This window comes from Neofelis nebulosa, chromosome 14 (assembly GCF_028018385.1).
Source record: "Neofelis nebulosa isolate mNeoNeb1 chromosome 14, mNeoNeb1.pri, whole genome shotgun sequence".
NCBI lineage: Eukaryota > Metazoa > Chordata > Mammalia > Carnivora > Felidae > Neofelis > Neofelis nebulosa.
Genome location: NC_080795.1, coordinates 70,176,343 through 70,192,444, shown reverse-complemented (window position 1 = coordinate 70,192,444; position 16,102 = coordinate 70,176,343).

Below are 16,102 nucleotides of genomic sequence, written 5' to 3'. Positions count from 1 at the left end.
TTTATCAACATAGGGAAACCACAGTAGGGAAGAAGCTTGGGTCTTGGAGTGACCAAAGAGAGCTTCAAAGAGTTGCTTGACACGCGGTGGCCGTTGAGTAAGAATCAAACGTTTCCTGTGTGAAGTCACTGGGATTTCAGGGTTCATTTATTACTGCAGCAAATTTAGCCTATCCTGACTAATAAAACATGCATTCCTCCTCCAGTAGATTTATAGGCTGGTTGCTGACCGAGGTGTGTTTAAATAAGATTGCCTTGTCACATATATTTATCCACCTTCCAATTTTTGGTGTTTAGGCTTTGCCTTGAAATTCCTTTGAAGCAACAGACTTGGCTCGAATCCCAGCTCTGCTACTGATTTGCCGGTGACCCTGGGCAAGTTGTTTTACATCTCTGAACCTCAGTTGCTTCATCAATAAAACATTGAAAATGGTTGGACTTTTGGGAGGTCCATCACTTACTGCCTGTATAACTTTTAGCAAGCTACTTCTCTTTCCCAGTTTCAGTGGCCCCATCGGTAGGAAAGAGGTAATAATGTTCCGCGTCCATCACAGTTGTCCTAAGGAGTGAAGCGGAGAATGTAAGGGCCCAGTGCAAGTATTTAGTGAACTTTAATCTCTCCCTGTCTTTTTTATCCATTGAGATCCTTTGGTTTTTCCTATCACTCTGCTTTATCCATTTCTTTCTTTTCTCGCCCCTTTCCTAATCCTTACTCGGATATAGAATTGCTTCCTTTATGGAGAAATCGTGGACTCTTTCGTGGTTGCTCTGGTGTCGCTGAGAAAGAGTAAACTTTCTAAAATAGCATGGAGCAGATTTATGTGTGTATCTGTATGTTCCAGCTATTTACACCCTAGTGTGGAAAGGAGTTGGCAGCTGGAAGTACAGGGCAAAGTTGAGTCCACACCTGAAGAACATACTTAAACATACTGATAAAGACCGGTGCACCTAATCGTTTGTCTTGAAGGAAACCGAAACAGTCACACTGATAAACAGACTAACTGAGAACCATTAAAATCTCAGTCACTTATCAGAATCCAAACAAGGACAACTTCAGTGGGTTTGAAGGTGAGAAGTCACTTAAGCAGAAACTCAAGACGGCAGGATTCCTTGAGAACAGGACATTTATAACAAGGTTGCACCCTGTGCTACTCTGACGTGCTACTCTGATGGGAATGTATAAAGCAAAGAGTTTGGGGCAAGGGTCGTCTGTGTGCAGGTGGGGGTGGGGCAAGAATGACACAAAACAGGAGAGCCTGAGTGGCTTAGTTGGTTACGAGTCCCACTTCAGCTCAGGTCATAGGTCATGATCTTGTAGTTTGTGAGTTCGAGCCCCGTGTCAGTCTCCACACTGGCAGTGTGGAGCCCGCTTGAGGTTCTCTCTCTCTCAAAATAAATAAATAAACTTAAAAAAGAATGACATGAAACAACCCCAGATAGGGATATATTGAGTTTCTGTGCAGACTCTTTCTTTTCTTTCCTTTTTCATTACTTCTGTTTGAACTTTGTGGTTTTCCTTGGAGAGATTGGCGCCCAGAAGGAAGGGTAGAAAGAACCAATTGACTGTTCTCAAAACAAAACAAAACCAAACAAAGGCTCTTTCTTTCTCAAGGACTGTTCCCATGGAAAGTAAAAAGTGAGCCCACTTGGAATTACCTGACTGCAAAACAATGCCACTTTTATTGAAGGGAGTTAGTTTTTCACTCACCCAATTTAAATATGGCTCCATAGAACTGCCCAAATCTTCAGAAAGGATATGGTCCTCAGACTAGAGACCACGGCTGAGAAATCTAAGGCTGAAAGAAACCTTTTTTTTTTTTTTTGAGTGAACCAAAAATAGGGGTTTAGAAAGGAGTCGCTCTTCTCAAATTGTGTTCATAGCAAGATATGTTGTCAGATACCACTGGTGAGAAATGAGACCTTGTCCAACAGCCTTTTCTCCTGTCTTCTGGAACGGGGTATTTGCTTTGGTTCTCAGAATATTTTGAACCAGTCCAGCAATTGTTCTTAAAAGCACATTTAGGTTTGTTTTGTGCAGCGTGTATTTAATAAAATACATTTGTGTTGAAACGAACACGTTTGCCAGCTTTCCCTCTGAAAAATGTGCACATCACCTTTGGAGTCGTAACACTGTGGCCCCATGGAAAAGAATTCTGTCCCATCTGAGTAAGGAGAGCAAGGGATTTTTTTTTTCTCTCTCTAATTCAAGGTGAGTATGAGGAGTCTGTTAAACTTGTTCTGAGTTCCGTATCTCAAGAGTCCCCAGAACATGATCACTCAAGAGGGGCACTCCAGGAGTATCCCGTAGAGCTTCTGGAAAATACAAAGGTTTGTGCAGGGAGCCTTGAAGCTAGGGTTAACAAAGCTGCAGGCAGGCTTGTCCCCTCCCTGAGAAGTCATACCATCTCTGGTTTTCACTCAGGTCTCTTTGGTGAGACAGTAGTGTGATAAGTCTTAGTGTGGATTTTGACTATGGTGCGTACGTAGTAAGTAGTATTTTTTGTTAAGACAAAAGAAATAACTAGTATTTGAAGAAACCCAGCTCATTGCTAAGAAGATTCAAACAGACAATAGGTTCTTTGGGGACAAAAAGTATGTCTTGTTCACCATTCTATCTTCTGTACCAAGTCCCGCAGTGTTCAGTTAATGACGGTTGAAGAAATGGGGGTCAGATACCATCTATCCTAAACGCTGTGTTAGACAGATCCACTCAGCATGAAGAGGGATGCAGACTGCGGGGTAGTTTTTCCTTCTCTGTTGCCTCAAGATGAACACAAAGGATATTTTTATTTTGAAAGAATTTTATCAATCATCCCTGTGGGGAAATGGGCAGGAGAAATACCCAGCATGGGTGTTGACACAGTTTTGAGACATTTTGCAGCCATGATCTCTGCACATGGGTTTGGATTCCTTCATGCAGAGAATTCAGTCCCACTTGGCTTCTCTCACCTCCGAGGCCAGCCAAGCTGGTTGCTGTATGGTTTGCGTTTCTCAAGAGCTCCAGGCTGACATCCATTCATTTGTCTCCTGCCCTGTATGTCGCCTCACATAGCACAATGGTATTCATCTGTAAGTCTCCCATTTACGCAGAAAATATGGGCTCCTGGTGTATACACCAAGGAAAATGTGCATCAGTGGTGGCACATAGAGCGGGACATAGTTTTCAGCCCTCGAGACACTCAGAAACTAAACGGGAAAAAGACACATGTAGAAACTACTATAATACAAAATGGCAAGTGCCAGGAAGTGGGTTAGAACCAGCGTGCTGGCTGGCCCGAGGGTGTTGGCGATTCTTTCCTGGTTGTGGTGCTTTTGTGACGGGTGGAGGGACATCGCAAAAAAGTGCCAATGAAAAGATGTGGAGAACGGTATTCAATGCGTGGACCCTGTGTGTCCGAGATCTCCGGAGAGCCCTAAGAGTGAGTGTTCATCTGGCTTCAGAGCCAGGAATAACTCTGCTCTTTCCTGAGAAGTGGCTCATTTTTGCCTTGACTGGGACAGGAACAGGGGCCCTTTTGCATCTCAGCTCCTGTTGAGTTTGGGCCCCACGTTGTAGCTCACGGTAGCAACTGTCAGTAACTCAAGGTGTGCAGAGCGCTACAGACAGATTCTAGGGGATGTTGTAATTTCCTATCCCTTAAAAAATGTCTATCTTTCCTCCTGATTGCCACTTAAGTTGTGTCACTTTTGCTCTAATTTTTAAATTTCCATGAATACTTCTGGTATAAGGCAGGAAAAAAAAAAAAAGATTGACATGATGGTAATAACAAACTGCCCCCAATCTCAGGAGGAGACAGAAGAAGGTGAGTCTGATGGTGGAGGAGGGGGTTTTAGGCAAAATGAACTGTAGATAAGAGAGCAGAAAGTTATGAAATGGACGTGGGTTCTGGCTCCATTTCAGTGCATAAAGGGGATTTATATAACAACACATTTCTTCCTCCTTCACATGGTCTTCTTCTACCCAAGCGCATTCTGGATATTTCTTTTCTTCTTCTTTTTAAACAATTTTTATGTTTATTTTTGAAAGAGAGAGAGAGAGACAGAGTGTGAGCAGGGGAAGGGCACACAGAGAGGGAGACACAGAATCCGAAGCAGTCGCCAGCTCTGAGCTGTCAGCACAGAGCCCGACGCGGGGCTCGACCCCACAAACTGTGTGATCGTGACCTGAGCCAAAGTTGGATGCTCAACTGACTGAGCTACCCAGACACCCTTGGATATTTCTGATGTATTCTGTTGGGTTGAGCAAATGAGACCTGTGGGAGGTAATCATAAAGGAGCTGTATTTGGTCGGCCACCCCTTCCCATTTAAGTCCACTCTGGGCGCCAGTTAATTCTCCTGGCCCTGGAAGAAAACATAGGTCATAGCACTGTTCTGGTCCCTCTTCATTTTATCAGCAAACAGCATCTCAATGGAGGAATGAAGACGTCTCGCCCAATACCATTCTAAATGGACTAAGTCTGAGGTTTTTGTCTTTCTTTGGCTTAGGAGTGAGGTCTGCAGGTAAGGACAGGGTAGGGTTGGCTCCTTCTGTCCTTTGTTGGTTCTTCCCTTCCCACCTTGCCCCGCATCTCGGGCTTCTGCGCCTCCAGAGCAGAGTTCAGGGAAGAAGGGAGAGGAGCGATACTGGCCTAGACACTGCACGGCCGTGTGAGCCCTCTCCTGTGCTCTCAGCCCAACCTTTCACTTCATCTCTTGCTTTGGCAACCAATTCAACTCCTTAGTCTTTGCTTTCTGCCCCAGGGCTTCCTTGCTGTCACTGTACAGGATGCGAGGGAGACCCTTCTGCTTCTCTGATGTATGGGCAGGGGATGATGACCTCCTTGGGCAACAGTTGATCATTGGAGGTGGCAATTGGATTCCCATATCTCAGAAGGTTGATCCTGAGGAGCATCCTCCAAAGCCCCTAGAAGGTCCCCAGTGAGACAGAGCTTTAGTCATCGACAGAAAAATGAGTTCAATATCATGCATTGTGGGACAGCTTTTCTCCCTGCTCTGCTGGACAGTTCCTGGACTCCCCTTCCTGTGTCTGGTGGCCATTTTCCAAAACAGACTATGTTCATGGAAGTCTTTGTCTTAAGCTATGTCCTTTGCAGGAAGAGAAATCTAGTAATTAGATACCTTTTCACGTTTCTCAAAGGTTTAGAGCTAACTCTTTTGTATGTGCTTTCCTGGGGTTCTTCAGGAATCCTGTTACTGGGAATGTCTCACCTGCACTTCCTGGACAGGGCAATTGCATCTTTATTTCTATGGATGGTTGACTGTCTTCTTCCTTTGCCTCTACCCAGGACTGGCTACATAATTCATGGGCCCCACTGCAAAATAAAAATGTTGGGCTCCTTGTGCAAAAGATAGTAAGAATTTCAAGATGACTGTAGCAGAGCCTTAAACCCAAGTGCAGGGCACTTTGGGGGGCAAGGCACAGCCTGACTGAATGAAGGCAGACCTGCTTCTGGCCTGTTATATTCACCATGCTTCCAACCTGAGATGATGCCACAGCAGGGCTCTTTCACAGAGAGGCGACATCTGGTCCATGGGAAACCCACATCCTCTGCCCCACACTTGCTGACTTCACTGCTTTGGTGAACCTTTTCCCCCTTAGATTTCTCAGTGTAAGTCACATGCAGTGTGCTGAATAAGTTAATCTAACCAGTCTTCAAGATGGCTCTCGATGATCCTAGCATCTTGAGGTTGGTGCCCTCCCATACAGAATTAGGGCTGACCTGTGTGACCAATAGAATATTGTAGAAGTGACAGTTTGTGACTTCTGACTGTAGGTTGTAAAGGACACAAAAGCTTTGGCTTTGATCTCTTGATTTTCTCTTTCGGGGGAAAGCCAGCTGCCATGCCCGTGGGACTCAAGAAGCCCTTTGGAGATGACATCATAGAAAAGAACTGTCCACAAGCCAGCACCAACTTGCCAGCCACATGAGGGAACCACCTTGCAGGGGACCCACCAGCCCCAGTCCCAACCTTGGATGATGCAAATGACATTTGACTGCCGCGACTGAGAGTCCAAGCCAGAGTTAGCCGGCCAGACTGCTCCCGAATTCTTCACGCACAGAACCACGGGAAGTCGCCAATCATTCATGCTGTTTGGAACCACTGAACTTTGGGCTGACAGGACACGCAGCGAAGAATAACTCAAACAGTAAAGCAAACCTCCCTTTAGGTGAGGGAATAGCTCCCTTCGTTATCTCTGGCGGCACTGATCCTTTTTATACCCTCAGGTTTGTATGAGAGCTGTAGACATTTATATACAGAAGACCTCATTCTGGATTATGCCTCAACTTCCATTTTTTTTTTTTTTTTTAATCCCCAGTTATATGGTCTCTACCCAACTTGGTTGGGCCTTGATTAGGACATTTTCCTCCTTTATCGTCTCTGTGAATTGGTTTTGGGAAAAATTCTGCATTACAGAACTTAACTGATTTACTGTAACGGTATCCTCACCACAGTCAGATTGGGTAGCCACGGCCTTGGAGAACTGAGAAGTCCCAAACAGTAGGAATATTCATTATAAAACAGAAGCCTGGAAACCTGACCGTGCTCTGGGAAAAATCTTTTAGCCAAAGAATTCAAACTACTGTTCAGATCTGCAGGAGCAAAATACCAAAAAAAGTCTCTTTTCAGAGAGAGAGAGAGAAAGAAAGAGAGAGAGAGAGAGCCACTCCTGAAATTCTGATATTTTAATTCTGCTAATAAGGAATTTATTGCTAAGGACCAGATAATTTATTTAGCATCTAATCACGGACTTATTTCCACACAATGAGGACTTGGGATGGGACATCAGGGATCTGAAATACCAGATATCACGCTCCCTCTAACAATCTGTGTGACCCGGTATAACATGCACGCCCTCTCGGTGCCTCAGACTCTTTCTCTGTGTGAGTCTGAGAATATCTGTTGACCAGAGATAAAATATCACAGGGCTTTGAAGTGCTGTAAATGCTTTACCTATTTGAGGTTTCATTATTATTTTGTCTTTTATAGTTAGAACCGTTTTCTGGAAGACGGGGAGAAAAATGGCTTATATGACATTATAAAAGCATTAAAAGTCAAATAAAAAACAAGCCAATGCATGATGACTGTTGAGCTGGTTTCTGTTGATTGAATCATATTTCCCCATCGATTTGCATAAAGAATGATGATTGGTTTCCACGGGGGCAGGGGCTTGCAACGAAGCAAAGTCACACTCAGAAGTGTTGAAAACTTCACGCAGTTATTCAAAATGCCAAATAGAGGTCGGAAGGATGAATGTATCATAATAGTAAACATACCAGATTCTTGGAAGAAAGGTCCATGCAAGGGGAGCCACACATTTAAGTGGGGGTGCCCTCAGCTAATCAGAAGATTCTCCCAACTCTGAAGGAAGTGAAATCCTGCTGTTTAGTATGGGAATACAACTTTTTTCTGGGGAAGGGAGGTGACTAGATGTGTGTAAGTGAGGGTTTAGTTGGCAGGACACAAGCTGCTTTGTCGATTCCAGGGAGAGAGTTTCGCTAAAAGGAATGAGGGGCATATAGGATTGTTGGAACAGCTGGGGAAAAGGACATCAGGGACACTACCGTGGCCAGTCTCAGCCTGAAGCACCCACATGGGTTCTCATGAATTTCGCTTCTCAGGAATGTCTGGGAAGCTCCCACCCACCAAGTCCTTGGATTGTGGCGGGGAAGCGGTGGTACTCAGGAAGCCTCTGGAAGGCTGTTGTGAATTTCTCAGGCTTGGCTGCTACTGCCTCCTAAGCAAAGGGACCCTCCTCTCCTGTGCCCTTCAGATCTAGCCCGGCCTTCTCATTGGCCGGCTTTCCCTGGAAACACTCGGGGAGGGGTACTGGGTGAAAGGTGTCCTGCTTCTTTTATGCAATGTGGAGGAGAACGTAGAAGGAAGGGGAATGATGCGGGTTCCACAAGAGACCATCTGATACAAGGGAGAAGCCAACTAACCACAGGATACTCCCCAGGGTGTTCTCTTCCCCATGCCAGCACTATGCACACCATTTCAATGAACCCAGCAGCAACCTCAGGAAGGAGCTGGCACTCATCCTGTCCCTGTGCTTTAAAAAAATCACCTTCTGGCATGCAAACACACATACAGATAAAGTTTAAGTTCAGAGGCCTAGGATCAAACAACTGGTATTTAACCATCAGGATTCAAAGGTGGGTCTATACAAGGGAAAATCCCAAGTTCTTTTGGCATTTCCTACATTTAAACTAGTGGTTCAGACTTTAGCTGTATCAGAAACACCTAGAGGAATCACCCCACCCCCAGAGTTTCTGAGTCAGCAGGTCTGGGGTGGGACCTGAGATTTGTATTTCTAGCAAGTTCCCAGGTGATGCTGATGCTGCTGGTTTAAGGACCATACTTTGGGAACTCTAGAGGAGTAAAGTGAGCTTTTTCTTATCTCAGTTTACTGGTGCTTAGAGTCGGGCAGATCCTCCAAAATACTAACTTTGCTTTAATTATTTTTACTGCCCTTGCATATGGTTCCTATCATGTAGCATAGATATCTACCTTTGGCTATGTGTGTGTGAGTTTGTGTGCATGTGCATTTCAACCCTATAGCCTTAGCAGGTAATCACACAGCTGAATGAAAATGGATGGGCTCGTATTTCCAAGTGCTGCCTTATTTGGAAACCAAGAAGGGTATCTGGTACTATGTATATATTCCTGATTGAGCCAGAATAGCAAATTAAACTTTGGAGTTGATGATTTATTTATTATTTCACTGTGAGTTTTTTAAAAATCAGCATTTGATAAGTAAATGGCTCAGATTGTACTTTGGCATTCATGGAAGTAACGTTAGTCTTGATGAATTATTTGCTTATTCAGTGAATATGTAATTTAATTCTATAGAAATTGCATGGCAATTTAGCACACATTAATGAGTGGATACTGTCTCATAGCTTAATGAACCTGTGATCCTTTTAAAGTAGGGGAAATATTTAAGGAATTAACAGTCAACTAGGAAGAAGTCTGTTCAAAAATTTAATGGGCTGGACCAAACTTTTATGAACCCTCTCAGACACAGATAGACAAGATTTCAAACACCCAGGTCAATACCTGGGGTAGCTGCTATCTCCCTTTGAAAAGAGTCAGAAAGACCCACGTGTGGACCCAAGCAATGCCTCCAAGTAGGTAGAGGGTGCAGTTATCACTTGACCTCTGGTGGTCCACATCTGTCAAATGGGGGAAGGGGGTTCTAATTCTTATCTTACAGGATCACAGTGAGGATTAAATGAGATAATGAATGCTTGTAGAGTTTTTGAAATGTAGCTGAGTCTCAATAAATTATTACGATTTTATAATACTATAATACTACTATTTACCTTAGCAACAATTTCCCCTCCTTTCTACCCTCCTCTCTTTTCCTGTGACCCTTCCCTCCTTCCTTCCTTCCTCCATTAATTTATTAAATGAACATTTCTTTCTTTCTCTCCCTCCTTTTTGCCTTTACTGATTTATTATAAAGGCCACAATTTGGGAACAGCCAAATCGAAGGAATGCACAGGGTAAGGAAGGAACTGGTGGCGTGGAACTTGCACAGCCTCTCCAGACATGGCACCCTTCCAGCCAACTCCACGTGTTCACCAACTTGGAAGCTCTTCAATGAACATTTCTTTCAGGAATCTTCTGAAGAATCCATCTTGCGTCGCAGAAGATCCCGCCATTCCGAATCACTGTGCCCTTCCCATCCACGTTGCCCTTCTCCCATCTCTGTGCACATTGATTGTCTTTTGTGTCGAGTTTATTCTCAACCTTCAACATGTAGCTTGTGCATCACCTCCTCTGTGAAGCCCACTGTGATCACTTCTATCTATGGCAGATACGGCAGCGTTCGGGGCTGTTGCCTGCACCCCCTTCTATCGCGGTGCCTACTCCTTTGTGCTGAAATTGTATTCGCGTCTGCGTTCTCCAAACACAGAAGTTCCTTGAGGGAATGACTGTGATTTTCATAGTGGGTACTTTAGTGCCTACTCCAGGGTTAAGCAGTTGGAAAAAAGTCTTTAAATGCTGCCGCTGGTGCACATTCTAGCTACCAATCTTATGATTTTGGAAATTAAGGCTGGGATTAGGGTGAGGTGAGCAATGGGCGTACGGCACAAAATCTGAAGAGGGGCTCGCTCCCGGGGCTCTCCCTTTGGACTCTTGGAATTACTGAAAACATCCATCTATACTTACAGCCCAAGATAGATTTATTGGCTTCTTCTAAACTTCAATTTTTATTCTTTCAGTCACGTATTTCCAAGAGCTCTTGGATGATTAGCATCTTGACCTGTGTGAGCAAATGCTCCAGTTTGCTGAACGCCCGTTATGTGCAGAGCACGGTGCTAGCTCTCGCAGATGCAGGGGGGGTGGGGGATGGGGGGAGGCATCGCGGCCAACCTTCATCTTCAGCCCCATTTTCGCTGTCATGGCAATCTTGTAGGGGTGACGATGGGGTAGAGGGTATACATAAAGAACTGTGTTTAAATGGCCACAACATGAAGTTATAGAAAGGTAGGTTCTGTAAGAAAGGTGAAAAAAAAAGGTGCTGTGGGGATTTGGAGATGAAGGACAGGCCTGGGGAGGACGCGGTAGGCAGGAGGACAGACAGACCCGGGGGAGGAAATGACAGTTGATTACTCACACTAAAGTCGTCACTATTTTGGTGCCTCGCTCCACTCCCTGTTTGCTGGGGCGGTTGGCTGCTAAGGCCAAGAGCTGTACCTTCTCTGGAGAATTGCCTTCGGCCAAGAAGAGCCCCTCGATGCCCGGGGGCTTACACTCCCTCCCTGCGGGTGGCTCACAGTTAAAGGCAGATCTGTGCCTTGCCTTACGGCCATCCAGGTCTGTGGTGCCATTCACAGTCTAGGGTTCTCCATGGGATTGCGCTGAGACTCGATTTCGGCTGTCCCCATCTTGGATTCTGCTTCCAGGGATCCTGGGCTCGGGACAAAAGAACCACAGCAACAACGTCAGAGGTTTTGCATGTGATCATTTATTTCATTCTCACAAAACCCCGTGGGTCGTCACCCCCATGTTGCAGATGAGGAAACTGAGGATCGGAGAGGCTAGAGGCGCTTGTTGCTAAAAGGAGTCAACCCGGCAACCCTGGCTTTGGTTTCACCACGGAAGGCACTCGTGGCTTCCATCTCTGTACACCTCCGGCTCCAACAACGGCAGCAAGACGAGTTCTGCTCGTGGGGGCAGGACTTCCGGGGTGCTCCCGAATTCTGAGTCAGGGACCTTGGTGGGAACAGTCGGGGTGGGAGTCAGGAAGCCTGAGTTTAGACCCGGGTCTATGCCTTAGTGGCAGTGTGATGGCCTCTTTCTGGGCCTCGGGTTTTTCACCTGCAAAATGGGTCCGATAGCCGCTTTGTGGTGTTTTCATGGGCACTTGATGGGCATGTGCATTCATTCCGTACCCTCGCGCCTGGCATTCCGCAGGTGGTCAATTCATGTGGCTATTGGCCTGTGGGAAGATAATCTGACGGTGGGCACAGAGAGGCTGGTCCCAAGCTTCAGGTGGCGAGGGCATCAGTGAGCAGAGGCATGAGCTCTGGTCTTACAGCAGAAGTAACTTTGTGATCAAGCTTCTTTTGTTCTTTTGTTTACTTTTTTCTCCTGAAAATGTAGCTGCCCAGGGCTGGCGTTGGGGCTCCGTCCCCATGCTCCGCAATCCTCAACGGGAGGTGTCCCCTGGAGGGTCCAAGAGAGCTGCCTGGGGGCCAATAGAAGGGGCAGAGAGATGGGCTGCCCCCTCCATGGGGACACTTCCTGGTAGACACCCCACTCCCAGTTCTATCCCTTTGAGCAGAACTTAGTTTATATCCACACCTATTGCCTGAGAGGCTGGAAACGGATTTTGTCATTGGAAGAGGGGGAGGGGCAAGTAACAGTTCTCATCTCTGTGGGTGGTCTGGGGTTTCGATGGTGGTCCCAGCTGAGAAGTCTTCATGTGCCCTCACTGTGTGTTGGTCACGGGTATGAATTACCTTTGTTTATTTTCATATTCGCTGTGGGCGACGTACCCATTGAGCAGATGAGTTGGCTCGAGGACAGAGCTCGGCTTTGATCCCAGGCAGGGCGGCCCTGGGGGCCACACACACAACCACTATGCTGGATTGTGAGGTCCAGAGTGGATAAACACTGTTTGAACTCACGGATTTGGTATGGGCTTACACATGGCCTTAGGCAAGCTACTTTGCCTTGCAAGGTTTCAGTGTTCCCATCTGTAAAATGGGGCTGACTCATACACTTAAGTGAGCGGTCGTATGACCAAATGGAATAAATAGCAACACGGGACAGCTCTTGGTCGACTGGAAGGTGCTCTGATTTCTTCTAGTGACCATGGGACTCTTCGTTCCAATGGGAGTGGAGACAGAGAAGCTGGGATCACGGTACGGCCACCTTCCAACAGATGAGGCTGTGCACCTGAAAGGCCTTTTTGGGGGTGACCCTCAGGCGGCAGGCGACATTCCACGTTATTTCAGTCTCCTATCCCTGTGGGGTGGAACCATGCCTGGTGGGACCGCTTTGCTGTTCTGTCCCGCTCAGCAGGCATGGCGGGGCGGACAGGAGCACAGACAGAAAGAGAGATGGATGTTGGTGACACAGACGACTTCTGCTGTGTCACTGGGGGGTGGGGGGGGGGGTGGGAGGGGTGGGGGGAGCAGACTCAGGAGGGCTTTCTCACTAAATCTTGCCACATGACTGCTGACCACTTCTAGGAACGTCAGAAAAGCCTGTTCTCTTCTTTGCTCATCACAGATACAGGACTCAGGTCAGCCCTAGACAAAACTGGGTGTGGGCACCGCTTCGAGGGGCTTTGAGTCCAGGGCTTGGAGGCCGCAGGGGCTCAAGGACTAATTACAGTGAGTCAGCGAGCAGCTTTCGGCGCGTGTGGCCAAAGGTTTCTCGACAGCTGCTGCTAAAGTGGTTCTGTGTGTGTGCTGTCTCTGGAAACTGGGTCAACGGGTCAATCGGGCTCTTACACGCCAGCCGGGCTGCCTGTATTTACATTTAGGGCCAGATCTGGGGCAGGGAAAGAGTCTTCCAAAAAAAACCCAACAAGAAACAAAAAACCCACCAAACTTATTTAGACCCTTTCTGTGCTGCTGCTGAGTATATGGAAGAGGCTGTTCATTATTGACGGATCCCGCAATTGCGTTGTGCGCAGTAACCTTATTTGGGCACACAAATAAGGAAAGGATAAGAGAGGAAAACAAAAATGAATCGATTTTTTTTTTTTCCTCCTCCTCCAACGAAAGGTAGGTGAAGCGGTTTTGTGCTGGCAGAATCCTAGCTGGCATATTACCCGGACAGCAGGAATTAGAATAGATTGAATCCTCTAATCCATGCTAATGGAGACATTAAAAACGCGGTTTATTACATTATCTTTCTGACGTTTTAAATATATTCCATTGCAGCCTTGCAGTGGATATGCCGAATAGTGATACTATTTAGCAGGTATTCAGGGCTTCCTGTTGTTGAGCCGGGCCCTGGCCAAGTGACACACATGATCTCCTTCAGTTCTCACCACAGGAGTGTGGAAAGGCATATATTTCAACTCCCATTTTATAGATGAGAACTTTGAGGTATAGAGACGCTCAATGCTTTGCCGAGGCTCCTTTCGCCAGTAAGTAGGAAATCTTAGGATTGACGTCATGTTGTCCTCTGTGAGTTCATGCACTTGACCGCCACGCTATACTGAATGATGGGGATCCCTACGGCGGGTGGCGGGGAGTCCCCGTTCCAGCAGTGACAGGAGCTAATCCTGGGTGGGTGCCCAGGTGTGTGTGCCGAGCACAGGGCTAGGCCCTCTGATCTCCTTCTGCATCCAGAATAAATGCTCATGGGTTGATTCATCGCTGAGCATCTCTAGAACCTTCTCTATCAGAGAGAATCTTGAATTTTTAAAAATTTACAGTTTCGAGTCATACGGCAACTTTCCTGACACCTAGTCCGGGGAGTACCAATGAATGAGGTGGTTCATTCATTTGTTCACATCAACATTTACGTTTTGATCCCTTACTGAGTTCTAGGTGCTACGGTTTTCACAAAGAACAAGGCAGACAGACTTCTCCCCTCAGGAAGCTTACAGGAGCTATTTGCCAACACTGGGGATATCAGGATTACAGAGACAATCCCGTATTAAGTCCTAATTTTATGGGGAGAGATAAACAAGGCGATAACTTCAATATGGCATGGAAAGTGCCCTGCAGAGGCTGGAAGCCAATCGAAACTGTGGTAACCAGTCTCTGTGGTGGCCCCCAGTGGCCCTCACATCCTTGTATTTTATGCCTTACGTAGTCAGTTCTCCCTCACACCAGTAGGGCTGACTTGCGTTCATTGCCGTTTCAAGGCATCTGTTATGCAACAGTAGATAACCGCAGCACTTAGGAACCCAGTCTGGGAAGGGTGGGGATAGTAATCATGAAAGGCTTCCTGGAGGAGGTGATAATTGAGCTGGTCTTGAAGGATGAGGAGTCCATGTGGCAGAGAAAGGGTGTTGGGTGGTAAAGGCTTTCCGGGCAGAAGGAACAATCTAAGTCCGGAACACTGTTCAGTTAGGGACGGAAGACTCAAATGTCCACCACACCCAGGCAGGTGATGCAAATGAGTGAAGCTGATGCTTTACGCTCTGGCCCACTGTGTGTGGCGGGTGGGGCCGGGGGACAGCCTGAGTCCCTCAGCTCCAGCTGGGTGCCTCCATGCCAGAACACAGGCCCAAATTTGCCAAACTGCCCAATGTGTCAAGAGAAACCAGGGACCGTCCTTAAATATGAAACCTAAGTTTCAAAAGGCAGCCCACCCAAACCTGCCCGTGGCCAAGAGTCTCCCATCCGCACTGTCTTGTTCAAGAACTCCTTATGAGTCTGGGGGACACCTAGATTCTCTTGAGGGCTGATCATAAACCTTTGCCCTTTGTCTCCTGCTTAGCCTGAGTCCGGTATGACTGGTGCACTGATTAACCGTGTCAGTGGTTTCCTAAATGGTGGCGAATAACACCCTAGTTGCATTGAGCTCCTGGGGGAAGAGAGAAAGTCAGTATTAATCCGCATGCAGAATTCTATAGCGCTTCGGTAAAGTGGTCCGAGCCTAACACTCTTATGGCCAAAGTGTTGAGGCAACAGCACAGAACACAAGGTAGTTAAACACTGTGGACAGTGAGCCCCGTGTGCGTCTCTGAGCACAATGCCTATAGGTGACTCCAGGGCTGGCTAGGTAGTGTGGCTTTGTGAGATTCTGGTGTGTAGCCTACAAGTGTCTATACCCTAAAAAGAGGAGCCGGTGAGTGTATCCAGCCCTTTCTGTGTGAGGCGCGAGGAGGTATATACCATAGCCCATTTGATACAGCAGCCCCAGGAGATTGGTGCCATCACTGTGCCCATTTTACAGAGGAGTAAACTGAGCCCCAAAGAATTTTTCTGGTTTGCCCGAGGTCTTGCAGCCAGTAAGCAGCAAGGCAGGAGCCTCTTTTGGGTCTGTTCAAAGCCCACTTTACTATCTACTCTCCTGAATTTTCCTCCCTGGCATAGAAAAAGAGAGGTCTGTAAAGTTTTGTTTGAGAGGACCTCAGCAGTGACAATGCGACTGGAAGGGCGTGGGCGGGGGGACTGGTGAAGCAGAGCTTGTAGAGGGAGCGAGGGCTTTTCTTTCTTAGAATGAAGGGCTTTCCCTTCTTCTTGCTGCAATCGCAAGTCGTCCACGTGGTGACAGCGGGGACAGGGAACTAGCAAGAAAAGGAATTTCAAGGACGAGCCATATGTGACATCGAGTCACAGGGGTGTACTGAGCTTGTGTGTTATAATCGGTGACTTGGAACTCTCTCGCTGTTGGACCACGTACCTTCCTTTGCGGTGGGAGGTGGTGCCAAGCAGAGGAGATGTTTGCCGCGAGTTCTGGAGCCTGGGAAATGTGCGTTTCCCTCCCAATCACATTCTGATTCAGCTGCTAACTCTCTGTGTGGCCTTGATGGGTTGCATGACCTGTCTGAACCTCAGGCTCTTCTTCTGCTCCATGGGGACAAGAATAGTTAACTCCATGTCCCTGGTGCTTAACACAGAGCCTGGGACAGTTGGCACTCCACAAAGCCTTGTTGGAAGAATGAATGAATGGA